Source organism: Pinus tabuliformis, chromosome 3_2 (assembly GCF_031772625.1).
Source record: "Pinus tabuliformis cultivar Carrire ecotype Pingquan chromosome 3_2, CPIR1, whole genome shotgun sequence".
Classification (NCBI taxonomy): Eukaryota; Viridiplantae; Streptophyta; class Pinopsida; order Pinales; family Pinaceae; genus Pinus; species Pinus tabuliformis.
Window position 1 is genome coordinate 845,302,049 of NC_142302.1, and position 27,685 is coordinate 845,329,733.

Genomic DNA, 27,685 nt, shown 5'->3' on the forward strand with positions numbered 1-27,685 from the left:
TAATACCCTGTGGACTTCTCAGTTCTCCAGCCTAAGACCAAATATAATGGTTATCCTCTCATCCTTGGGAGGCCTTGGTTAGCCACTGTCAATGCCTACATAAGCTGCAGGGCTAGAAATATGACTATAAAAAATGGGAATTTATCCAAGCAGTTGGTCATGTACCCTCCTGCTTAGCCATCTCTAGAACATGACTTACCTTTATGGCTAGAAGAAGAGGAAGAAGATGAAGACTACTCAACCCAAATCTATACCCTAGAAACTACCATAGGAGGAGAACAACCCAATGAAGATGATTTTATTGAACACATCCTCCAAAATCAAACTCCCAACACCATGTCTCTGGAGGAAGTAGTGAAGGAAACCAAGGAAAACCACTGAAATTTTCTATGCTTAGCTGAATCAAACCCTATTCGTGTCAAGACAATAGAATTCGGCCATACAAGAGAATTGAAAATCAACCCCTCTCTCTCTGTACACCAAGAAGAAGAGTTATGTAATATGCTAAGAGAGAATTTCGATGACTTTTCTTGGAATTACAAAGAAATTAAGGGAGTGCACCCCTCAGTGTGTAATCACCACATTTACATCAAGTAAGGTTGCAAACCGAAATGACAACCCCAAAGGAGAAAGAATCCAGCTCTCAAAGATATATTTGAAGAAGAGTCGTAGAAGCTGCTGGATGCGGGATTCATTTACCCTATCTCGAATAGTAAGTGGGTGTCTCCTCTAGCGCTAGTTGCAAAGAAAAATGAAAAGTGGAGGATTTGGTCAATTACTGAGAGCGAAACAAAGCCACAAAGAAGGACCATTTTCCTCTACCTTTCATTGACCAAGTGTTAGATGGTCCAGCCGGAAAGAAGTTCTTCACTTTCTTGGACGGATTCAGTGGGTACAATCAAATCCAAATCATCCTAGAGGACCAAGATAAAACCACCTTCACCTGTACTTGGGGTAATTTCACTTATAGGGTCCTTCCTTTTGGTCTAAGCAATGCCCCTACCACTTTCCAGAGAGCAGTCCTGAGTATCTTTGTAGAGCTAGTCCATGGTGTAGTACAAATTTATATGGATGACTTCACACCCTATGGGTGTGATTTCCAGGAGGCTCTCTCTTACCTGGGAAAGGTTCTAAACAAATTCATTAAAATGAAAGTATCCCTTAGTCATGAAGAATGTGAGTTCTTGATGACTGCAAGGGCTATTCTAGGTCACTCAATATCCTAGGAAGGACTGCAAGTAGACCCAAATAATATATCCATCATCAAAAGGGTCCCGACTCCACAGAAGCAGAGGGATGTTAGAATATTTTTAGGTTTAGCCGAATACTATAGGAGATTTATAAAATATTTTAGCAAGTTAGCTTCTCCCTTATTTGGGTTATTGGCCAAAGACTCCAAATTTTTATGGTTAGAAAGATACCAAGAAGCCTTGGACACCCTAAAGGATAAGTTGACTACTGCATCTATTCACTGAGGCCCAAATTAGGATCTTCCTTTTCATATTCATTTCGATGCCTCTCATAAAGCTATAGGAGCAGCCCTAGGCTAGATAGATGAAAAGCTACCTTATACCATTTACTTCATCAGTAACAATCTGTCGAAATCTAAGTTAAACTACACAGTAACTGAAAAAGAGCTTCTATTTGTTGTGCATACATTAAATAAATTTAGACATTACATTACTGGTTACCAGACATTTTTACATACCAACAATGTTGCAATTAAGTACTTGATGAACAAACTGGATTTAAATGCCCAAATTATTAGATGGTTACTTTTATTGAAACAATTTGCTCTAACTATTATTGATAAGCCTAGCAAGGAGAATGTAGTTGAATATTTTTATCCAGTTTGACTTTGCCTATAGGGGAGGAAGGGATGGTTGATGATCAGATAGAAAATGAACATTTATTCACCACTTCATTTCTCTCTCCATGGTTTACTGACATAGCAAACTACTTGGTATCTACACAGTTCCCTCCAAAATTGTCCTCCAAGGAAAAGAGCATAATCATAAGAAAAAGTGCCCCATTCACCTGGATTTGGGGGAATCTCTTCAAGCTAGGTCCATATCAAATTTTGAGAAGATGTGTCAGGGAGGAGGAAATCTTCGACATCCTTCTATCCTATCATGATGGGTCTTGTGGAGGTCACTTTGCAGCCAAAAGAAGAACATTCAAGGTACTACAAGCTGGATATTACTAGCCCTCTCTTCACCAATATGTAAAAAGGCATACTAGCCAGTGTGATCAGTGCCAAAGGAGGGGAAAGCCTACCACTAGGGATGAAATTCCCCTATAACCTCAAGTGACTTTCAAGCCATTTGACAAGTGAGGCATGGATTTTGTCGGGCCAATTGACCCTCCATCTAGACAAAAGAAGTACATCATTGTGTGCACCAACTACTTAACAAAATGGGTTGAAGACAAAGCTATCAAGGTAGAAACAGAAGAAAAAGTGGTTGAATTCTTGAGGGAAAGTGTATTTTATAAGTTTGGATACCCTCAAGAGTTGGTCACTGATCAAGGCAGCCAATTTACATCTCACATGATTGAAAATATGTTAATCCAGCACAAGATCAAGCACAGAAAATCCACCCCTTACCACCCACACACAAATGGGAAAGTGGAAGTAACCAACCAAGCATTGGAAGGAATTTTGACCAAGGTGATTAGCAGCAACAGAAAGGATTGGGAAATTATATTAGTTGGGGCCACCTGGGCCTACAATACCACTTGGAAGACCACCATTGGCTTCACTTCTTATGAGATGGCCTATGGGAAGAAAGCCCTATTGTCCATTGAATTTGAATATAACACCTTAAGGATGGAAGCACGGCTGGATCTAGATATCACAAGGGCACAACATGAAATATTTCTCCAGCTAAATGGGTTAGATGAATTTAGGATGCATTCCCTCCTACACATAGAAGTGACTCAAGTACAAAGGAAAATCTGTCATGACAGAAATATCAAGGACAAATTGTTTCAAGAAGGTGATTGGGCTTTACTGTGTGACTCCTGTACAAATATTTCAAAGGAAAGTTAACGACCAGATGGTTGGAACCATATGTGATAGAAAAATACCATGACAATGGCATTGTTCAGATAAGAACCATCAATGCAGAAGGTATCCTTTTTCTTATCAATGGATATAGGTTAAAGGTCTACAAGAAGCCTTTATCAAAGTAGCAATTCATTAGTAGCATCAGCAAGACAGTGATGGTGATTGGAGACGTCTCATCTTCAACCTCACCAAGTTCTTAGAAAAGAAAAAAAGGGACCTACATGAAAACCTCCATGAGGCACCTGAGTCCAACTTTTGGGTTGAAAACTTCTTGAGGCTGCCCAAGAGTATTTAAAAAAACGAAGAAAGAATAAAATATCTTTGGGTGAAAACCTCTTTTGAGGCACCCAGGGTAGGAAACAAGGATGAAAACCTCCTATGAGGCAACCTAGTTGTCTTTTCAAAAAAAAAATTGAAAAAAGAGAGAAAAGCATACAAAAGAATAAAAATTCTATTTTTGCAGGTTTGTAAGAGGATGGTGTGCACAAGCTATTGAGGATAGCAAGCCCTACCACAAGCCATGTTTTTGTTCATCCATCTCATCTCCACCATATTCCCTATGTTCTTGCATCCACACTCCACTCCAGATGCCAATTCCAAGCAACTCTGTGTTTTCTACAGGATTCCCATTAATACTACAGGAGTTTCTTGTAGGATTTACAGGAGGCCTTTAAAAAGTTTAGGGAAGGCATTCCAATGGAAAAATGGGGACACAAGCCTATTTTGCATTATAAAACAAGCCATTGACCTCACCATACCTCAGCCAACACCCTCTATGACCATGTCACCATTTCACCCATCAAGGAAATCAAGTCAGAAAAAAGGAAAAGAAAAGAAAACATCAAAAAGATACATGCCACAACAGCATACCTCATCTTCCACTCATTACCACATCCTCCACTCATTCCAATTGCCATTCAAACTTGGAAGAAGAGAAGAGATGCAAAATTTTGAGAAGAAAAAACAATTACAGGACATCCTATACACATCCTGTAGGAATTCCTGTAGCATCCTATTCCACAAAAAAGACCAAAATTACACCAATCCACCTTCAGCAAAAGGATCACAGTGCTGAGGAAGATCCTCCAAAGCTCAAAAACAACAAAATCTAGCACCTGTATATCATCAAGGGAGCAACTGATCAACAAAACAAGAATAAAAAAACATAGTGAAGAATATGCAACAACGTCAAAGAATAATGAATTAGCACCATTCTCCAGCATGCATCAGCGAAGCAAAGGACCAATAGGTATGTCATCTCACCAATACTCCCTCATAGGTACGAATATGATTAAACTGTAGGAATGAGGCAGGAAGTTGATTTTATAAGCGAAGGTGGCTAGTTAACTTGGCCACCCTTGATCAGATAATGAGAAGAAAAAGGGTTAGTCAACTCCACACGTGGCAAGGTCACATCAAAACAAGGGGAATGAATCAAAAAGTGGTTAAGTTACGGAGAATGAAGTGGGAGATGATTACGAGGCAAGGTGATGTGATGAACCAGTAGTGGGACCAACGGTCCGAAAGTAGGTATTTGTACTCAACCATCCAACACACCACCCAAATAAATCATCCACAAATGGAAATAATCACTGACTCCCATGTGAAATATTAGTATTTTGAAAAGCTGAAGGCATAGGCAACTTCGAGGAGTCATTAAAAAAATAAAAGTTTCTCTTGGCATCCCTAAAATGGCAACCTATAGGAAATAGTCAACATCTGCATCAAAGAAGAGAACCTACAGGAAACTACAGGAAGGCTACAGGATATAAAGGGAATTACCACACAAAGTTGCAAAATGGCACCAAGGAGTATTGATTCAAGAGTTCTCATCACCAGAGCATAGGAAAAGAAGGTAGGTGCCATATCTTATGTGTTTTTCATCTAAAAAAAATAAATCTTCCATTCTTCTGAGTATTTTCTATTTGCATAGAGAGAATTCTGTGAAGGTTAGTGAAGGATAAATTTTGGAACCTCATCACCTATCAGAACCCCTAAACTATAGCCACCCAAACCTCACTCAAACAATAATTTCCAAAAATTACGATAGGAGGTTTCAACAAAAGAGAGCCCACCAACATAGCCAGAATACACCAACATCCTGTTGTGGTATAAATCTTTACAGGGAATCAATTGATGGGGTTCTTTGAGCTACTAAAGGGATACAATGATGATGTGGCTAGAGAGTTTGCAATGTCTCTCATACCTCTAATTAGAGCCATTACCACTATTGTAGTGAAGGGTTTGTTAGTAGCAATTAACCCTGAGATTATTAGTAGAATAACAACACTCCCCCTAGGGTTGCAAAGTAGAAAAGAGGACAAGACTAATAACACTCTTGCAAAGAAAAAAAAATTCTTGGAGGGAGAAGAACCAATTGAAGAAAAAATTGGGGTTAGAAGGGAAAGCATTCCATATCCCTGGAATGATGTGAGTTACCACATCATCAAGTATATTTATTGTGAAGGTAGATACAGTGTAGTGTATGGATACCACTTTAGACTCCTGCATGAGATAAGATTTGTAGAAGAGACACTTCCTCATAACAGACTTAGTATACCCTATTGTATGTTACAATCCATGATAGACATGAACATCAATGTACAAGAAGGAAAACATCAACAAATATCCCATCATAGGTTGATCAAACTCATCCTTGAAGATTCTCTACACAATTTAAGAATCCCTATTACGTGGTAAACATTTGTAGACATGCAAGAAGAAGGGAAAATTCAAGCCATTGAGTATGACAGAATCCCTACTGCTAGTGAGAGAGAAGAAAAACATTGGATGACAAGGGAGAAGAAGAAACAGAATATGACAAGGAGGAAGAAACAAAGAATGGAAAATAATAAGACATAGATGATGGAGAAGAAGATGAAAAAGATGATGAAGTACAACAAGATCAACAAAATTTTGAAACGCGGAGTATGGAAGAAGAAGAATCACCAAGGGTGTCTCCAGAGCCTACAGAGAAGGAGAGAACAACTATTTTAACTACTGTAAGTACACTTATCAAATCAAATGGAAAGAGGCAAAGGAAAACTCCACTTTACTTTAGGACAAGGAAGGGCACCAAGATTAGATAAGGAGACCTCAAACCCCTACCAAAACTCCAATTGTCATAGAGGACTCACCAAAACAACAAGAGAAAGCAGACCCTCTAGTGAAGAAGGAAGGGGAAGGAACATCAAAACAACCCTCTCCCAAGTCTCCAATCACATATGTTAGGAGGCCTATCACTAGGTCAGCCTCAACAAAAGGAAAAGGTCTCCTATAGGAGACATAGTAAGACCTACAAGAAGTAGAAACAATCCTATAGGAAACCCTGTAAAACCTACAGGAAACACAGAAAATATATCAGGAAAGGCTACAAGGGCAAAGGGAAGGAAAAGAGGAAGGAATTACTCAAGGAAAAATAGAGGAAGAGGCCCAGGAACTAAAGAAACTTAGCCCACAACCAAACCTCAGCTCCTACTGTAGATTCATTGAAGGAGGTAGGGTGATACCACAAAAATTTTCCATTCCTCTATTCTTTGAACTTGAAAAAGAGAGGGCAAGGACATATAGGTGGATGAAAATTTCTAAATCAAAAGGGGTAGAGGATGTAGGCCACATGGAAGATAAATTGCAAGAGATGGGCAGAGAACTAAGTAGCATAAGAGATAAGGAAACAATAATGAAATCTCAGTTAGAATCTGAGAACACCTGGCTAAGGAAGCAGCTACAGGAAAAGGAAGACCCGTTGGAAACTATAACAAGTTTATCCATGGATTCACTTCAATGCAGGATGCCATCAAAGTCATATTCCTTATACCTCAAAGAACAATGGCTGCAGTTACATATAAAAACCCTAACAAAAAGAGGAACTATGCCTTTCCAAGACTACAGGCAATTCATTGACCTTTGTGATCAAAGAAACCTAGAGGATAGAGAAAAGATATTTGAGTTCTACCTACACAATTTATCTTTGACATATTTAAATGTGTGGGACCCAAATCCAAACCTAGGGGACTTACAACTAATGGCCTTGGCATCTTGGATGATTTATTAGGAGGCTAGAGCTACAAAAATGAAAAGGTATTAGCAAAAGAAGAAGCAGAACCCCTTATGATCAGTGTAGAACAGTCTAACCCAATGCTTGTCATCAGCACTCATAACCTCATCAAAAATGGTCCCAAGATTGCACCAAGATACCTTGTTGTACAAGAACAGGAAGTCACTCATTTTGAAGACATGCTAAGATTTGTAAGAGATGACAACCAACAAGCCTGCCAAAGGAGATGGAACACCTTACCCTATGGCATAAAGATCAAATAATATCATTCTCCTAATAGGATGAGGGATGCACTAGAGAGAGTCCCAATGTATAATAAAACATTACACAAACTCAAGGTAAAATGAATTAGATTATTACTCAGCCCACCATTTCTTTTAGGTATGTTACAGGGGAGAAAGGAAGAAGAAGAAAGAAAGCAATGGAAAGAAATAGAGAGGAATGTAGGGTTTTATCCACAAGAGGAAGAGACTACAATAGAAGCCTGGAATGTTAGGGAGGCCACCAAACCAATGAAAGACATGGACATATATTGAGTTTCTTAGAGGATGAGAAGCATTTTCAGTAAGGGGGTGATGATGGGGCTCATCAATGGGTAAATTATATGGACCTTAATGCATCTCCAGCTTACTAAAATCAACATTTCTCATCATTCTTTACTTGTTTTAATTATGTTTTTCTTAATGAGGAGAGTAAAGATGAGATGTCATGTATAGTGATCTAATGTGCCTTGATTGCAAGTTTTGGATAAAATTTTGGCTAATTAAAGTGTAGGAATACGAATCGAGACAATCAAGAGTGATTCTAGGAGACAATATCTCCCTCCTTAACTCCGCCGTCACTCGAAGATTCCTCAATCAAATCTCATCAGCTCAGAGTTGCAAGCAACCGAGTCATGAAGTTCATTGGTAGCTAAGCCAGTGACAGTTGAAGACCAGTTGATCTCGAGATTGGAGCTAAGCCTCCCTAAATTTAAGGAAGTTGTTGGTAACTTCAGTTGTATAAATCAAGAGGCCTAGGGCCTCATTAGGCTTGGGATTTTTTGTTCAAGATAGCTAAGCAGTTTTCGATTTGAAGCATTGTAACCAAGTAATCTTATGTATTTCTAATTTCTTTAATGAAAATGAGCATCGTTCCCTTAATCCAACACTGAGTTGACTGATAGGGCTGAAGCTCTTGGGTTAGGGCCCAACCCTAGTAGCAGAGGTTCCTATTATTGTATATGTATGCTTAGGTTATCTCATAGTTAGTTGATAAACTGATTTTGGTGTTGTTAATTTGCAAGTATTGGTAGATTTGATTAGTTTGCTTCCATTTGTGAATAGTTCTAATAGTAGCATTGTAGTGAAAAGAATATATTCCAAAAAGGCTGACAGCAAGTGGTTTTCACCTCATTTATTCCTTTCAGGGATCATGGTTTGAGGAATACTTCTCATGCAGCCCAAAATGACAGAATTCTATCTTTTTGTGTAATTTAGAGTTTTCTTGCTAATTAGGTCATTATCTTGCAGTTTTGTAGAGAAGTTGCAGTTAGTATTTTCTGATCGCTTAAGTTTTGCATTGATCTCATCTTGCTTTCATATTGGTTCAAAGCATTCCCATGCATGAGTGTTACGAGTAAAGTCACCCTAGGGTCTTGGGTTGAGAACCCCAATAGAGCAGAGGGCTTACAACATAAAGAGGCATGCAAACAGGCAATCCTAATACTTAAACTACTGAAGTAAGAAGAAGAGGTGTTACCTTGAGGTCCTACTTTTGAGGTCGTTCCCGTAGGGTCTAAACTCTCTGCTTCTTCCAATGCTTTAGAACCTGAAACTCATTCAATCAAAGCATATAGAACAACAGTAATAGAAAGCATGTTCATGATATAGGTGTTAGGTCATATAAGCATGTAAGAAAACAAGCATTAACATAAGATTCATAAGAAAATCATAACATAGATTAATGCATTAAGACCTTAAATATCAAGAAACAACACCTCTTTATTGATGTAAACTAAAAAGTATGAAAGAACGACAACCTGAGTCGTCCACTGGCTCCAAGCGAAACTATCCTCCGGATCCATCCTGCCTAGGCCTCAACAATCCTCCTCCATCAGTATACACAAGGATGTCATAAAAGGATGAAGGACATCTTGAGAAAGAAACAAAGGTTTCCTATGACTTGGGAGTGCAGAAGGCACAGGGATTTCTTTAGAATTGACCAGGGATGTAATCAACTATAGTATCAATATCTAATATATTCTCCTCCTTTAGGGATTACCATGGAGGTCTATTTATACTTCTCAAAATTAGTTTTTCAGTTGGGAAACAGTTGGGCCACGGGCTACAGTAGGTGAGTAATAGGTCAAACTCATAAACTATGCCCGAATTTAAGGAGATTATATATATTTTTAATGTTTTAACACGCATACGCAAGTTGGGTATAGACTAACCCACATGTACACGTGATATATACAGGGCAAAACAATGTATGGGATTTAAAACATTGTTTTCTATAACTTGGACCAAGTCTGGAAGGGAAAAGTTGCCCTAGGCCATAACATAGAGTATCAGATCTTCCAAGGGTGGTAAATGGTGCTATAACATATGCCCCCTAATATATGAGGTCAGAAGGGGTACATGATGGCCGAAATGTATTAAGTGTATAGAAGGAATCATGCCAAGACCTGAGAGGAGTTCACCAGAATTCAACCTGCCAAGCTAGTGGAAGAGATCAGAAAGAAAGTTGTTGTCTGAGGTGGGCATACCCATGCTCAGAGATAATAAAGCATGTTCACATATCAAATACAAAATTGGATCCAATATGTATACAAGTATAAAAGGACTGAAAATACATAGTGGATCATCTGATCATATCCATAGAAGTACATGTCTCAATATCACATATAAAGAACTGATCAATGATGCTGAAGTAGAAAGCTGATCACTGAAGTCATAAAGTTGATCCAAAAAGTACCAAGTCAAATAGTGGAACAAATGGTACTACATGAAACTCGAGTGACAACATATAGGATGTTGTTGTAATGAACTGCAACATATAAGGTGGATGGTATCACTAGTAGAAACAGGAGGGACTCGCAAGTGAACCAAAAAATGTTGATGTAAACCCGAGGTCTTCAGTGACTATCGTGGTAAATTTCTACACAGTGGGAATAAATGATCTGAAGTCGACCATGTGAGAAATTGTTTAGTTATCGATAATTAATGTATACCGTTAACAAACGTGAGACTACTCACCGATAATGATGATGAGAGCCAAGGTACCCAGTACAATCTAACAAGTGTGAACAAATCAGTTGAAGTCGAACACTTGGAAGAATCTATAAATCAGGAGACAATAATGTTTTCCCACTGTCGATAGCGAAGGATTTTATCACTGATGACTGTAAACCCTAAGGTACTACCAAATGGACTCTAGACCTTATCCCAGAGTAATGAGTTGAATTCGATGGGAAAATATTTGCTAGAAGGAAGGCATTAAGGCATCCTTCATTAATCCAGTGTGAGTGTAACCCATAGGCCAATAATGTGGAAGGAATCAAATGAAGAAAGATTGACTAACCCAACTGAAGCACATTTTCTGCTTACACAAGATGTAGATAGCGCATGATAGAAACCCTATGAACCAACCAATAGTGAAAGTTGACACAGAGGCGAGGAATACACCAATAGTTTCAAATGGAAACCAAGGTACTACATGAATCCCAATGTGTGATAATGAAAGCTGACGTTGAACACAAGGGAAACCACTCAGTCAAAGACCCATAATATTAATTGATGTTGAGCACAAGGTGACCTATCAATAATGAAAATAGGGCCAGGGTGCGGCTTTAAGTTTACTCTTAGAGAAATTTTTCGTAGTCGATAAGAGCAAGACCCGCGAGCAAGAAGTCAATGGAGACCTTCTCAAACCAGCGTGAGAAAAGGACCAAATAGCTAATGTGATAGTGAACATGACTCTAACAACTAGGGATGGCCGACTTAAAATGAGTCAAGAGACATTACAGAAAGGTTGACTCATGTTTATTTCCCTCGAACAAAATCATGACTCAAATGTGTCAATATGGCAGCATATGATAACTTTGTATAATTTTGTCACGCAAGAGGCACGAACAAACTCTCCATATGATTAGAAGAGATAACCAACTAGAGGAGTACTGACTCAATAGCAAGGTTAAGGCCCTCCTAAGTCAAACTAAAGCCCATCCCAATGGAGGAAAGACTTAATTTTGAGTTCTTTGTTCAAGGGAAACACAACCGACTCTAGTTGTGATCAATCATGGAAGTAATGTCACGTTCCTGCTCTTTTTGGAATATGTTATTTTTTTTCTTTTTCATTTTTAAAAATCCTGAAAAAAGAATAAAAGAATGCATATGGTACAGTGGAAAGAATGAGTGTCCAAATATAGATGTGTGATCCGGATTTAAGCAGGAACACAATAGATTACAGAGATAACCATAAATACAGAGATGCGATAACCATAAAAACAGAGATGCAGTAGAAATAATACTTCATTTCATTAATGGAGAATATTGAAATATGCTTACAAATAGAAATAACCCAGCTAGGGCGATGGTAGCTTATCTCTGAGAAGAGATGTGTCGGCTACATGCCTCTGAACTGTTTCGAACTATGTTTACAATGAGGCTCAAAAGCCTATTTATTATTGAGAAATAATGGAAAACCCTTAACATTCCAAAACCTAACCCTAGAAGATGAAACGCCAAACTATGGGCCCCGTTTGGGTAAATTGGTACATCAACTTCCCGGGGTCGTAACTTTGGCATACGATCTCCATTTGACGCGCATGATATCCTGTTGGAAAGATCTCCCCGAGGACTACGACAAAAAAGAAGATTTTTTTACCTAAAAAATCATGGAGGTATATTTCCCAAAAAATGTCGTTTAGGGCCTCAAAACGGCTCCAGAAGTTTAGGACCTGAAAAACTGCTAAAAATAGTAAACTACGCTATAATTAAGGAAACTGAAAAATTGAAAGAGACAGTTGTGGGGGTCCAAATGCGATAGGTGGGTGGCCACCAACATCCACCTAGATCATTCCTCCCCCCTTAGGAAGCAATGGTCCCCATTGCATTGAGTTCCTCCTTGAGATGAGGAAGCTTCTGCTGAGCTGGGTCTCCAGTGAGCTGTTCTGCAATCTCTGATGTGTCCAGAAATGGTGGGAAGCATGGTCGGTGATGGTCCACATTGAACAATCGATGCAAGCGAAGGAATGGAGGAATGCTGTGCTTCAAAGCATTGTTGCCCACAGCCTTGTTACTGGTGTAAGGACCATGTCGAAGCGGTCTGAGTTTCTGATGGGTTCTGGTAAGGCGTTCTCTCTGCAGATGTAACCAAACTTTTTCGCCCACCTGAAACTTGTGTGGTACCCCTCTGGGTAAGGAGAAGTTGTTCCTATGTTCTGTCATGATTGTATCCCTATGTTGCTGCTGCTGCGTGGAGGAACCCTTTGCGGGGGTCATGGATGTAGCAACGATCTTCCCCTTACTTTGGGAGCAAACCAGACAGAAAATAAATTTCCTAGTCTGTGAGATGAGCTTGCTGCCTTTCTCAGCAGTGATCAAAGAGGTGGTGGTAGGTGGAGCTACCTCTGGTATCCTGTATAATGATTTATCCAAAGAAATAATGACAGCGCGAGGCCTTGACTCATACACAGCATGTCGCCTCCACAAGTATGGCTGGCCTAATAGTACATCACAAACATCCAGAGGTGTAACATCACACAATACCTCATCTATGAAGGGCTTAATGTTGTAGGGAAGGCGGCACTGCTGGTGAAATTTGAGATCTCGTCCTTCGTGAAGCCACCTGATACTGTACGGTTGTGGGTGTGGCGTAGTTGGTAAGCCCAACCGCTTCACGACCTCTACTGAAACGAGGTTCTTTTGGCTGCCACTATCGACAATGAATTGCAGCGGTGAACCCTTCACCCACATCTGTGAGTGGAAAAGACGTTCCCTCTCCTCTGGCTCTTCAGGCTCATTCTTCTGGATCTTCGTAGTGGCAACAGTGGCACTAGGATCTGCATCAATGATTTGCTTCCCTTTGCCATCCCCCTTGTCGAGTTCCGGCTCAGAGTCAGAACATGCATCTGATTCGGAAGCCTTCAACTCGACCACCAACAACTGCTTGGTCCGACACTCACTTCTGTTACGAGTGGGACTCTTGTGGAACTCACACACTTTCCTATGTCCTTCTTCGGCTTCGTGGTTTTGTTCTTTTCTTGCAGCTTAGAGGGGTTGTCTTGGGTCACCCCACCTTGGCTTTGTCCTTTGGGCTTCGGATTTGTAGATCCAAAGTCTCGCTTCTTCTGTTTGAACTTTTGCTTGATTTTGATAGTGTATCGGTATGCTGTGCCGAGTGAGGAGATGTTCAAGAACTCCATCTCTTCCTGGATGTATTTGTGTAGGCAGTCGTGGTATTTGAGTACCAGATGCAACTCAGAATCTTTGATACCCAACTGTGTGCAAAGGGTATGAAAAATATTTGTGAACTCTGGTACATCTTGGTCTCGTCCCTGCCGCAGTGTGGTCCATTTGATGTATTTGTCCTCATAGCTTTTGATAGGGTAGTACTGCTCCTTGATGGCATCTTGGAAGTCATTCCAAGTGGGGGCGGCTGAAAAAAGTGAGCCTGTACTTTCATCCTTCTGCTCGCAGTATGTTTCCCACCAGTCCTTGACGTGGGGGGCTGCTTTGAGAAGAGCGAAAACAATCTTTTCCCAACTTGAAAATTCATGAACAGAAAAATACCCATCTAGCAGATTTAACCATTTATCTACAACATCTGCGTCTATTTGACCCTCGAAGATGGGGATTTCAAAATTAACTTGTACCTTAAATGGTGTGGCGTTTCCAGAGTAGCTGTTGGAATCCAATGCATCGCCTCTGGGTAGCCGCTGAAGGATCTACGCAAAGCTATCCATCATCGCGTTCCTTTGCCGCTCGAGGGCTTCTTCGAGCAAGATTCTGATAGGATCTCCTGCCCCCTCGACTTTCTTCTCATCCGCCATGGGAGGTCGTCGAGATTTGCGAGGCTGGTCTTGCAAAGGTTCGACCAATTCAAGCCCTAACTCCTTATATCCCGACCTCGTTGGGGACATGCAAAGAAAAACAGAGAAAAAGCAGACCGCTCTGATACCACTGATCCAGATTTAAGCAGGAACGCACTAGATTACAGAGATAACCATAAATACAGAGATGCGATAACCATAAAAACATAGATGCAGCGGAAATAATACTTCATTTCATTAATGGAGAATACTGAAATATGCTTACAAATAGAAATAACCCAGCTAGGGCAATGGTAGCTTATCTCTGAGAAGAGATGTGTCGGCTACATGCCTTTGAACTGTTTCAAACTGTGTTTACAATGAGGCTCGAAGGCCTATTTATTATTGAGAAACAATGGAAAACCCTTAACATTCCAAAACCTAACCCTAGAAGATGAAACGCCAAACTATGGGCCCTGTTTGGGTAAATTGGTACATCAACTTCCCAGGGTCGTAACTTTGGCATACGATCTCCGTTTGACGCGCATGATAGCCCATTGGAAAGATCTCCCCAAGGACTACGACGAAAAAGATGATTTTTTATCTAAAAATTCGCAGAGGTAGATTTCCCAAAAAACGTCGTTTAGGGCCTCAAAACGGCTCCGGAAGTTTGGGACCCGAAAAACTGCTAAAAATAGTAAACTGTGCTATAATTAAGGAAACTAAAAAATTGAAAGAGATAGTTGTGGGGGTCCAAATGGGATAGGTGGGTGGCCACCAACATCCACCTGGATCAATGTGCTAGTTCCTGGGAGGGGAACATTCCTATGCTCAATGCAAGGTGACGAAACTGGTCAGTGACACTAAAAGGAATGTTCTTTCCACGAGTAAGAAGGTGTCAAGTTGCAGAGGCTAAGTAACTGCAAGCTTTATTTTGCAAAATACATGGTCAAAATGTGACTTAAACATGAGTCCAAGTGAAGCTGGCTTAAGGCCAAAAGGTACAAATGGTCAACATGCAATGCAGTGGTACAAATCAACACAAAGGAGCCTCTAGGGTATAAATCCAGAAAAGAGAAGAAGAGAATGAGTCTTCAACTCACAAGTCATGGCGGGACTAAAGAGGACTCCCGATCTTATGCAATATAGCAGCATGGGCAACATATGTTAGTGAGGATCTAACTAAGATTCCCATGTAAAGGTTGGCTCTACCATCATATCATGATTTTACAAGTCAGTGAGTGAAAATGGTTTTAGAACCAAGACATGATGGGATTGACCTATGGAAAAAATATCGCATTATGGAGGCTAGTATGCAAAATGCTGCGCAAAATGATATCCCCTAACCTATATGCCAGTGAAAAGACGATACTTACCATGATGGGTTTGCAATCATGGAATCGAAGTAGTCTCTCAAAAATATTCAAATTATCTTGAAAAAATGACCCATCCCAACACTCCGAGCCAGAAAAGGTCATAAACTCCATAAAAAAAAAAAAAAAAACTTTTAGAAAAGGTAATTTTCATATGTCAACTTATATAAGTATTTTTTGACTCACTATTCTACATTTGTGTTCTGAGCAATTGGGTGAAGGAGCTCTAGAGAAAAAACTAAGCAAGCTTAATTCATAAAATTCATCCATTCATTCAACCTCCAATCTTTTAGGTAACCTTGTAACTGAATTTTTGATAAGTTTTAATGCTTTTTAAATGTTTTTGTCAAAAATTTGACCATGGGAATTAGTTTGAAATTTCACCCTGCGTACACATGGGTTGAACACATATGAACCGTGTATAGAAAAGCCCTATATGCGACTGTGTGAATACCGAACCTACATATGCACGAATTCAAAATTTGGAACATGATTTTTCATTATTCAAAACATCTTTTTTTGCATAATTTTGATTACTTGGCGTGAAAGAGAGAATAGTGTGATTGATAATGAAGTAATGGAAGATCCAAATGCATTAGATGCCTTACGAGGATGTAGATTATTGAATTTCTTCAAAATGTCAAACATGAAGGCAAATACCAAGTTGCTTGAGATGTTAATCCACTACTCGGATCCTGAAGAAGATACTTTTGTTATTGAACAGATGCCTCTGAGGATTGAAATAAAGGATATCTATTTCATCACAGGTATTTCTCGGATAAGAGAGAGGGTCAACTCATTAGGAAGAACAAGAGGTAGCCTTAGTGTGGAAGACTACGTATGCATCTATTGTCCAGGAAACAATGAGAAGATTGGAACCCAGATTCCAATCAAACATGTAGAGAGTCTATCCATGAGAATCCTTCTTTTTACCATTTCCATAGTAAATTATTCAGCTTCTCTACATCATGATTCTCGTGTTTTAATGAGTCTTTCACTGAAGTGTCTCACGATAGCTTTTGATTGGTGCACACCCCTTTTAGCCAATATGAAAAAATAAATTACTTCCATCCAAAAGGGTCAGACAAAGAACTTTGCATATGGAACCATCTTATGTTCCTTCTTCTTTGAGAGTGTACTAGGGCTTCGACCCAAGGTATTATCCACCATCAGCAGCCCAAGGGACCCATGAATGGGTAGGTGGGTTGATCTAATAAAAAGACTACGAGGCGGTGAGGTCCCTAAAAATACATTTGATGACGAGTTCTTATTTTGGTGGGAACAAAAAGTCATAGTGGTTGAAGACTATCCCCATGCTGGTATGGAATTCAGAGGAGATACAGATATAGTGTTGCCACCAAATGTAGTGTGGGGAGCCATAGGTACAAACATTCTTTAATTTTTTAGATTTTATGATTTTTTTGGATTTTAAGTATAAATGAATTGAAAATATTTTTGATGAGACAAATAATTACAAACTTTGAGATCATGACACAGATGTTGGACCAGTAAGACGTGAGGGTCTACCTCGACATAGGCATCATAGAAGAGACATAGAAGGAGCCACAACAGAGACTAAGAGGACCCTCCATGATGTCTAGAGAAACTTGGTGAGGTTAACTCACTAGGTACCTATGGTGGCTATAAAATACCTTCCAGAGGAGATGCAAATATGTGTGGTAGGAGTACCATGTGATTGGGTGCAGCTATTTCGACGGGTGGAAAATTCCATCGTTTTCTTCTGTGCTGCTCACCCTGAGCAGGACCCATAGATGGATGACCAGATATTTTTTTATTAGACATGATTATGGGCATGAGCCCTAATTTTGTAGGACATTTTTGTCCCAATTTTGTATATTATTTTGGACATAAAACTCTATCTATGTACAAATGGTTTATCGTGATGATCATATATATATAGATGATACTTCGATTATTTTTTATTTTTTAATGTGATGAATGATTTATGTGCTAATCTAATGCTTGATTAGTGATAGAATCTGCAAATGAATTTTCTAATCATGGAATATGAATAAATGTGATATAAACAAATGATCTTTGTAATAAAAGCACTCTAGAAAATTGGCGATATAAATAGGGATCTCTCACATGATAGATGTTATTTAATTGAGATACCACCAGTTCTGAATCCAAGTAAACTACTAATGAATCAATATCAAGAGATATTGTCTCAGATAGTAAATTAATGACAACATTATATTCGGCAACATTATTTTAAGCGGGACTGATACATACGCCTCTTGAAACCAACAACCGGCTAGATGGATAATAAATCAGCCAAGCCATGGAAGCAAGGTTCTGGGTGTGTCTACTAGGACCATTGGCGAACCCTAGAAATATCAAATCATTCATCAATACCTTCCAAAGAAGATCAAAAATATTGACATCACTATAAAATAGATAGATAAATATGCACAAATATACAATATTTACAACTAAGAAAATGTTAGGCCAAAGCCTAAGCAAAATAGTTTTTAAGATAGAGCCCATTTCTGGGCTCTGCCAACTCATTTCTATTGATTTTGGGTAGCATCGGATGTTCTCTAGCCATGAAAGTTGGTGGAGAGGCTAAAGCACATGATATCTCCAAGACCCAGATATGGTTTGCACAGATTCTACCTAGTTTAAGAGATATTAAAATAATTAATATTTTTAATGGAGTTCCTAAGTCTAAACTTAGGAAAAATAAAATATTAATGGGTATTAATATAAAACTAGGTTAGAAGGTTCTAAATGACATGAATCAAGCCAAATCTAATCTTAGCCATTGATTAGAGATGTAATCTTGGTCATTGAAGGACCAACAGGAAAAGTATAAGAGGAGGCTTGAGGGTCACTTAGAGAATACAATAGAGTGACCAATCATTCAATTTTCGAGAGTGGCGTTTGCTAAGAAAATTTGAATTAGTGATCAGTTTGCAGTGAGGGGTAGTGAGTATTGGAAAGAGAGGTAGAGATAGTTCCAAGGGGCCAGCGCAGAGGTAGAATCTAGAGCAGGCCACGCAGAGGCTAGTTGAGACAGCGCAGAGGCCAGAAGTGGTTGCATCATCCAAGAAGAGGGTAGCAAGAGTGACACAAAATTTTGTAGAGGTTGTGCAGTCCCTCATAGGTGTGACACAGAGGTTTTTGAGGCTGATGCAAAGGCCAGGAGGGCTGAAGCAGTGCTTCATTTGTGATGGAGAGGCTTTTATGGGGAAGATTTTCTGAATATCTGCTTCAGAATAGAGAGGTATTACATCTGGTTATTTTCTCTATTAGGTGAGCCAAATTTGCACCTAGTTGTACTCAAGGAAATACTAAATAATAAATAACCCTCAAATTTTCTACACCAGTTTTCCCAAGTTGAGTTTTTCCGGGGACGAGTTGTCTAAAAATAACGATATCACTTGTGTGTTTTCTATTCTTTCAGCTGTTGATCTATAGATGGTTGAGACTATATTGTGTTTATTTCGATATTTATATGTTTAAACAAATTGTTCGTAATTAACAAGTAGGATAAATAAGCCATAGGAATACAGATAAAATTTCTAACAAGTAATACTTAGAAATTTCAACAATTTCCCTCAAAATCAATCAACTCATAAGCTCCCTTTTTCAAAACCTTCTTGACAATGAAGGGACCATACCACACAGATTTAAACTTTCCTACCCCCAGGGCATCTTTGTCTTGGTCATAGACCATGGCAAGGTCACCTTCATAGAAAACTCTACGACGGATAATCTTATCATATTGAGTTTTTTACTCTCTTTTTATCAAATTCGTTGATTATGGTTGCATCTCGTCGCTACTCATTGAGATGTTCCAAATGAATGAGGTGTTATTCGAGACTAGAAGTATCTGGAAGAAGTTCACCAAATAATTTAAGGGAAGGAATTTCACATTCCATAGGAAAAATTGATTCTAGCCCATAAACTAGTTGAATAGGAGTAAAACTAGTGGCAGTCTTAATTGACATTCGGTATGCCCAAAGAATTGGATATAACATAATGTGCCAATTGGATCGAGATTTGTTAATCGTCCTTTGCAAGATGATTTTTAGGAACTTATTCATGGCTTCAACCTACCCACTGGCCTGAGGATAATATGGAGATGAATGCTTCTATCGAAAACCCAACTTAAGAGCCAATTTAGACATCAACTGATTTTGGAAATGACTGCCATGGTCAGTGACAATCTCTTTATGAATACCAAAATGGGAAATAATTTGATTGAAGAGAAACAAGGTTGTTGTTTCACCATCATTCTTGAAAGTAGGCATAGCCTCGGCCCACCTAGTAAAGTAGTGTACAACTACGATGATATACTTTTGATTTCCTACTGAAGGTTGATTGCAAGTAGTAAAATCAATACCCCACTTCGTGAAATGACCAACAGTGATCACAGGGAAAAGAGGAGATGGATGCACGTGCATTTTCCAAGTATAAACTTGAAAAGGGTGGCATCTCTTTACTACTTCGATACAATCCTTAAAGATCGAAGGCCAAAAGTAGCCTGCACACAAAAAACATTTGGTTGTTTCAAACCCAGATAGATGACCACCACAAGCTCCACTGTGGAAATCATTAAGCACTGACTCATATTCTTCTAAGGTTAAACAACATCTAAGGATTGTATCAACCCCGTGACGATATAAATTGTCACCTATAATAATTTATCTTTAACTAGGTGACGTAATTTTCTACGTTCATCCTTCGAAAAAGCAAGTGGAAACTTCGAAGTCTAGAGATATATGATAATATCTCAATACCAAGGATATTGCGAGGAAATAAGAAAAAGATGTTCATCAGGAAAAGGTTCCTCATAAACTATTTCTTCCCCGTAAGGAAACTCTAAGATCAATTCTAAGAATACTAAGGATTTCTTAGACTTAGCCAACATGAATTCGAGATCGAATTATTGTAATATGACAATCCATCTATTGTATTTTCCCCCAATCACTTGGCTCCTGAGAACAAATTGAAATGGATTGACGACTACTAAGATGAAATTTTTTCGAAATAGAATATAACATCTAAGTCATTGGACAGCATGGAAAAATACCAAAGCTAATTTATCAATAGGAGAATAACACGATTTAGGGCCCACTAAGCTTCGGCTCAGATAATAGATTACGTTCTCACAGAAAGCATCATTCTCCTGAACCAGAACCATACCAATAGTTGATTCTGCTGCAACGAGATATAAAATGAAGTCTATCCTATAATCAGGTGGAATCAACAAAGGATCATAGGTTAATGATTTTTTCAAAGAATCAAATGTGCATTACGTGAAATCATCCCATAGAAATGGGATCCCTTTCTTAAGAAATCTCATAAATCCTTTAGTAATATTGGCATAATTAGCTATAAATCTCCTTCAGAAATTAGCTTTTCCTTAAAGACTCTGGAGTTGACGAATAGAGGATAGGGGAGGAAACTAAAGTATTGCCTCAACCTTGAAGGGATCTACATGAATCCCTTCAGTCGACACGATGAATCCCAACAACCGACCAGATGTGACAGCGAAAACACACTTATTCGGATTCAACTAAATTTTATAAAATCGACATTATTCAAAAATCAATTGAAGATGTTTAGGATGATCTATTCTCTTTCAATAACAAGCAGCTAAATTATCCAAATAAGTTTTGATAACATGTTTGATATCATGAAAATCATATGACATGGCCCGCTAAAAGGTAGCTCCAACATTTTTAAGGCCAAAAGACATCTTTTTATATGTAAATGTACCCAAGGGGAAAATAAAATTTGTCTTATGTTGATCTTCTAGAAGAAGAGTGATTGCAATTTCATATGTCTTGATCTCATGCTAGACTATAGATGGATCTATCCCAGGAATTTCCTCATAAGACCAAGCGAACACATCTCGAAACTATTTAAAGAGATCGGTATAAGTTTGAATTTCTTCAGGGGAATAGTCAGCTCCAATGAAGACATTTTCAATAACGTTGGGATTCCTAGAGATGTTCACTGGAACAATTTGTGAAATGACAGACATGTTACCCTCGGTTGAAAATTGTGCTAGAGCCAAAGGATTTAAAACTACATGAACATCACTAGTAGATGAAGAACTGGATAGGCTTGATTCTACTTCTCGCAAATGAGGGAGGAAATATGACCGATGATGCAAATCATTCCATGGTATTTCAACACCCATCATTTCTTCTAGAATTTATTCTTCATATGGAAAAATAGTATCTAAGCAATCCATAGCAGAAGTTGAATCTAGAGTCCAGGCCAGAGCCACATCCCCATCCAGCTCCTCTGGTGAAAAAGGAGTAGGATCAGAGTCTACAGTGTTAACAATAGACTGATAAGAAATTTCAGCTGCAGACATAGGAAATTCCATTCCACCCACTTTCCCCTCATCTAATGTGGTGGTAGAAGAGGGTAAGGGCCAAGGATCCAAAAAATAATGAGTTCTAAAGAACTCTCTTCGAGAAGGTGCCTTGGAGGATGAAATAACATTAATTCTAGCAATAGGAGTAGGAAAATCAAAGGTACCCATTAAGGAAGAGTACATTCCAACTCCTAGATTCTCTATAGGCTACTTTGGATTGTTCACTAACGAAACAGTAGATTCAGAAGATGCATTGGACTCACCCGGAGAATAATCCATCTAATCAACCATTACAATTCTCCCTTCATGAGGAAAACAAAGGATGCATAATAACGATGATACAATATCATCCATCTCAGAAACTCAATTTCTACCTAAAAGTAGATTGTAATCCAAATTTCCATCAAATATTTCTACTTCAATATTTACAAACTTACCCCCAACACTAATGGGAAAGGATAGAATAATCCCATGCAGGCTATGAGAATGACCATCAAATGGTATTAATAGAGTAAGTGAAGGAACAACCTGAGGCAATCCAATAGCCTTCCAACATGATATAGACATTACACATGTGGAAGCTTTCTCATCAAATATGGTCTGAAAGATATTGGTCTTTTGATATGTAGACTTGATTTGAAAACAAATATTATGTGGGAGTCTCTTCTTGATGTTTTCCATGTCAAATGTAAGAACAAGAGAGTTTTTTGGACAAACTTCTTCGATTGCAGTGAGTAATACACTCCATTGTGCTGGGCACAAGGAGTACCTATAACACCAACATGGCACAAGGACTCTGAGCCAGATATTCTAGAATAGAGTAGTTTTGAGCCACCTTGGCATTACAGTTAGTTTCTGAACATTTTGAGGAGCCTTTTGGCATCCGAGGTATAGACTCAACTATGGACCTCTCAATATAGAGTGGATCTAAGACATATAGAGTAGTCTTAGCCTTAGATTATTCTAATTCACCATAATCATGTGATTGTGTAAGAACGTCAATATGTGAAATCATCATATAAGAATTTGATGTATTTTCCCCTTCCTGTTTGCCCCCAGTGGAGGTACCTGTGCTAGAATTTGTGCCAACAAGCAATTGCTACCCTTAGGGAAATGGGTTAGTTAGCACAGCCTAGGAGCTAGAAGATCCTTGTTGAACCAAAAATCACTAAGCATCTTGAATCTTAGGGAAAAGATGAGTCAAATGGTCACCATTTCATAACTTGCATGGAAACTTTACTTTCTTCTTAGAGTCTTTTTTACCCCCTCGAACATCATCGTCAGGTTTGTTTGCATTACCCTTCCCATCCTGATTCTTTTTCCTACCACATCCTTTCTTATATTGATTGGATTGTTGGTTTCCTTTAGGGTTAGATGTTTGAATGACATTTATAAATGAAGGTTGAGAAGGAATAGGCACTGATGGCGATGCCTGCATAGAAGAATAAGTTTGTAAATACAACTGATGCAATTGATTTAGCAGGTAATCTGTGTTACTATCAATCGATCCGACTAGCCCATCAGCATGGGGAACTAGCTTCAGCTTGGCTAGATCAACCTTGGATTTAGGAGCATTAGGAAAATATTTTTGCAGAACCCCAGATTGAGAATACATAAGTTCTAGTTGTTGGGCTCTAAAAATAGCAAGGAAAATTTTAAGGATGGAAATTTTTCTTGAAGTTTAAAAACATTTCTGAATCTCACTAATCCTTAATATGCAAACTATAAAAATGTTTATTGATATATTTGTAAAATTAATCAAATTTATAATGATTTTATATATAGTCTCTATATAATGTTGGTGATTTTTAAGGTAAAATAATTTTATATTATAAAATTTGGGCAAATAATCTTTTATAAAGATTGGAAATTGGAAAATATTTTTTGTGGAAAATTCATGAAAAATTAGCCCACTGGGTGAACATTAGCTCCTAAAGTTTTCCATGAAAAATACCATGTTCTTCAGTGAACACACTAGAGAGAGATACATCATTAGAAATTTCAGGTTGCAAAGATTTTAGAAACCATTAAAGAAGGAATTCTTGTGGAATATCGACTTTAATGAGCCTCTTCCTTCTCCTCCATTCCTGGATATGATCCGAAATGTGGTTTGCCTAGCCGTGGTGGAAATTAGATAATAGCTCAATTCTGACATCATAACAAACGAGCAACTGAAAGTAATTTAAAAATATGGTAGTCAAATCATTGTACAAAGCGAATTTTCCCCCTGGGAGTTTAATGTACCATTTAGCCACATTCCTAGCTAGGGTATGTTGGAATAATCTCAACCTAATTGAATCATCTATCAGGGAGTTCGACGAACACCATAAGTGGAAAGTAGTTATATGGTTGCCCGGATCTTCACCAGTTTTCCCTTCAAATTTGGGTATATCTGACAAAATTTTGGCTGGAACTGGAGGCCAAGCCGAGTTATATCAGATTGGATCATTAGTTAATTTGGATAGATCTGGAAATTTTAAAGTTTCCAAGAAAGGTAATCGTGGAGGACCCTAAGGATTCCACCTGGTCTATGCAGAATTTCCAACGTTCTAAAAGGAATACCCTAGATTTGTGAAGGCACTAAGTTTCCTGAAGTAATTCGTAGAAAACCCTGAACCATAAGGAGAACCTTGTGGCCCAGAAAAAATCAGAGTTTGTCCAACTCCTACCGAAAAATTTCCATATCCAGTGAAATTCCCCCCTAGAGAAGTGTTGAATGGAGTAGAGATCCCTTGGTAAGGGTTTCATCCATTAGCATAAGGAGAAAATATCTGGAATGATCTCACAGAGGAATATGACAAATTCCTTTGTTGGCCTAAAGAGAACTGATTCCCAACTCCAATTCCACTAACAATTGAGTTATTTCATCCTTGGAAAGGATTATAATTGTGACCCATGGAGGGAAAAGGTATTGATCCTAAAGTTGGGTTAGAATGTGGTATATGACCACTCCCAAAAGGGAAACCCTAAAAAGAAGTTGACGCACTTGCCATGGAAGTCATATATGTGGAAGAAACTGATGGAAAACTTAACGGAACCGAAGGAATTACACTAGTAGGCATTCCAAAGGGGAAAGAACCAGTGCCAGAGGAAAAAGTTCCGGTGCCCCCACTCAAAGATGGAATGGAGGTAGAGCCAAAAATTTCAGTGCTAGGAGTGATTGAAGGTATGGAAATCATACCTCCTCCTTGTACTGATAAAGGAGTTTGTACACTAGTAGCACTCATAGTTGAAACCATGCTCCCAACAGTGGCCATCGAAGGAAAAGATCGAAATAGACCAGGGCTTGAAGGCCTGTGGGTCGGAGTCCCGACATATAATAAAACGTCCAGATAATCAGGAGGAAGAGGAGAAGAAGGAGTCAAAGGAGACTCAGGGAGTTCTTCAACCTCTATAATGTCTTCCGACTGGAAGAGGACTCTAGAAAGGACTAGAGTGTTCCTCTCCAAATATCTTCTTATACCAGGTCTATTATGTGAATCAATTTCTTGAACTGGAGGATCAATCTATGTTGTGTCTGCTACCATTAATTGGAAATCAATGGAAGAATTTCTCCTACACCTTCTAGAACAAGACTCCGCACTTGCACGTGAAAGTCCATGAAGCCTCCTAGACCAATGAACTGGTCGATCAACCATTTTTAATTATTTTTAAGAAAACTGATTAAAGACTCAAAAAATTTATAGAGCTAGGCCAACTTGGAGCAAAGAGAACTTTCTAACAAAGTCCCTAAAAGATGCAATCACTTAAGATACTTCCAAGTATTTCCACTCTAGGTGATGAGGACCAGACACCAAAATACAAGAAATTGAAATCAAGGACCTTATGAAAATATTATGTGATAATCACGGCCCGGGCCTGCTATAAAAGGTAAAAGAAGTAGTTATGATGACCTCTAGACAAAATCCTTTGTCAGTGCAAGCACCCAAGCTTCACAAGGGTACCCTCCAAAAGTACTAATGAATGTGATGCAACGTTCGCCTCAGGTGCCATGGGATTCCCCTCCACAGCCACCTATGTGATCCCTAGGAATAAAAACTATGGGCACTAGTTCATGTCAAAATCCCGGTGGAACAATCTTGGGGTGGGATCTAACAAGTAGGAGAGGAGGTACCTCTCTTCATTGCTTTCATTCTCCCTTGTGCTCGACTCCCAGTCATGGAGCTTTCCTGGTATTTCTAACAACATTGGATTTCACTCATTATACAACATCTATGTTTGCTAGTTTGAGTGACCTTGGAGAGTTAACTCTCCACTCACCTATTCCAAGGCCCTAAATATCTAGCCTTGTTGGTGTAATTAATGAAAAATTTAAAAAGTTCTAGTTATTTTTATTTAAGCGCTTGATTTTAGAGGGTTGTTCTTTAGGTCATTGGTACAATGAGAGTGAAACTTATGGTTTTTTGATGCAAAAGAAATCAACAGAAACTTATCTATATGCAAAATGCAGCTATTTTCTTCGATGAAAAGAGATTTCTACTTGGTTCTATGAAAAACTTATATAAGCATTTTTTATTTTTTTTTAGAAATACACTCCACACACTTGAATTCTAACAAAAAGGCTAAAAATGATTACAATGCAAACTATAATGATGATGCAAGATCTTATGAATTCTCAAATAATAAGAAAATGTGTTTCTTTACAAGATAAATAAGCCAACTTGACTACAAAGAGGGCATGCATTTGATGAAAAGATTCCCTTGAAGCCAAGCAAAACCAATTAGAAAATTTCACAATTGCTCAAAAACAACAAAGAAGAAAAAACTAAACTAAAAGAAAAAGAAAGGCAAGAACTTTGTTTTTGTCTTTTCCTTTAAAAAAAACAAAGAAAATTTTGAGACCACAAAAGACTACTAAACTTCAAAGACCAAAAACAAGCATAAAGAGTCCCAAAATCCACAAGTTATGCACATCACCAATGTAATGATAATTTAAACTATAAAGGACCACATACTTACATAAATTGATCTGGATAGCAGTACAAAGAACTTTAGTAAACCAAAAGAATGTCAAGAAATACTTTCAAGATTGTCGAAGAGGCACTCAGAAACCATGAAAAACAAAATAGGTCAACCAAAAAGGAAAGCAAAGTAAAGAAATCTGAAAATTGGGTTATAAAAAAAACTGGAATCAGTTTCTTGTTCTACCAGGTCAGAACAGCCAAGAACTTCCACAAGAATCCTTGAATCCAAACCCCAAATTGAAACCTTAATAAGAGGAAGATTGGAGATTGAAGACTTGCAAGAAAGCAGAGTTTTACAAACAGTGAATGACCAAAAAATAGCAAAAATCACTAGGAAACAAACTTAACTGGGCCAAATATTTTGAAAAATTAATTCAAAATAAGGTATACGCAACTGTGTAAAGACATAGAAGCGTGTATACATGACTAAAACAGAGGAAACTCACATATACGCGAGTCTATTTGGAGAAACTAGTGTGTATACACTACTGTGTCCTCTGATAAAAGTGTATATGAAGCTCGATTAAGATAAACAAAAATTCAAACCTAATCCAAAAGATCAGACTTGATGCCCAAGAAGCAAAAAAGGTCACAAACACTCAAAAAGCAAGGAACTAATCAAACAGGCCCTGAACAAGAAGAAACAACCCAATCAGGAAAAACAATAATAAATTCCCCAGTAGAGTCGCCAATTTTGTTACGGGTAAAGTCACCCTAGGGTCTTGGGTTAAGAACCGCAATAGAGCGAAGGGCTTACAACATAAAGAGGCATGCAAACAGGCAGTCCTAATACTTAAACTACTGAAGTAGGAAGAAGAGGTATTACCTGGAGGTCCTACGTTTGAGGT

General features: G+C 38.5%; 1 pseudogene; it reads right to left on the minus strand.

The window, feature by feature from the left end:
* Positions 1-23,488, minus strand: part of LOC149183305 (DNA gyrase subunit B, chloroplastic/mitochondrial pseudogene) — a 38,870-nt pseudogene extending 15,382 nt beyond the window's left edge.
* Between the last annotated feature and the right edge of the window lie 4,197 nt (positions 23,489-27,685).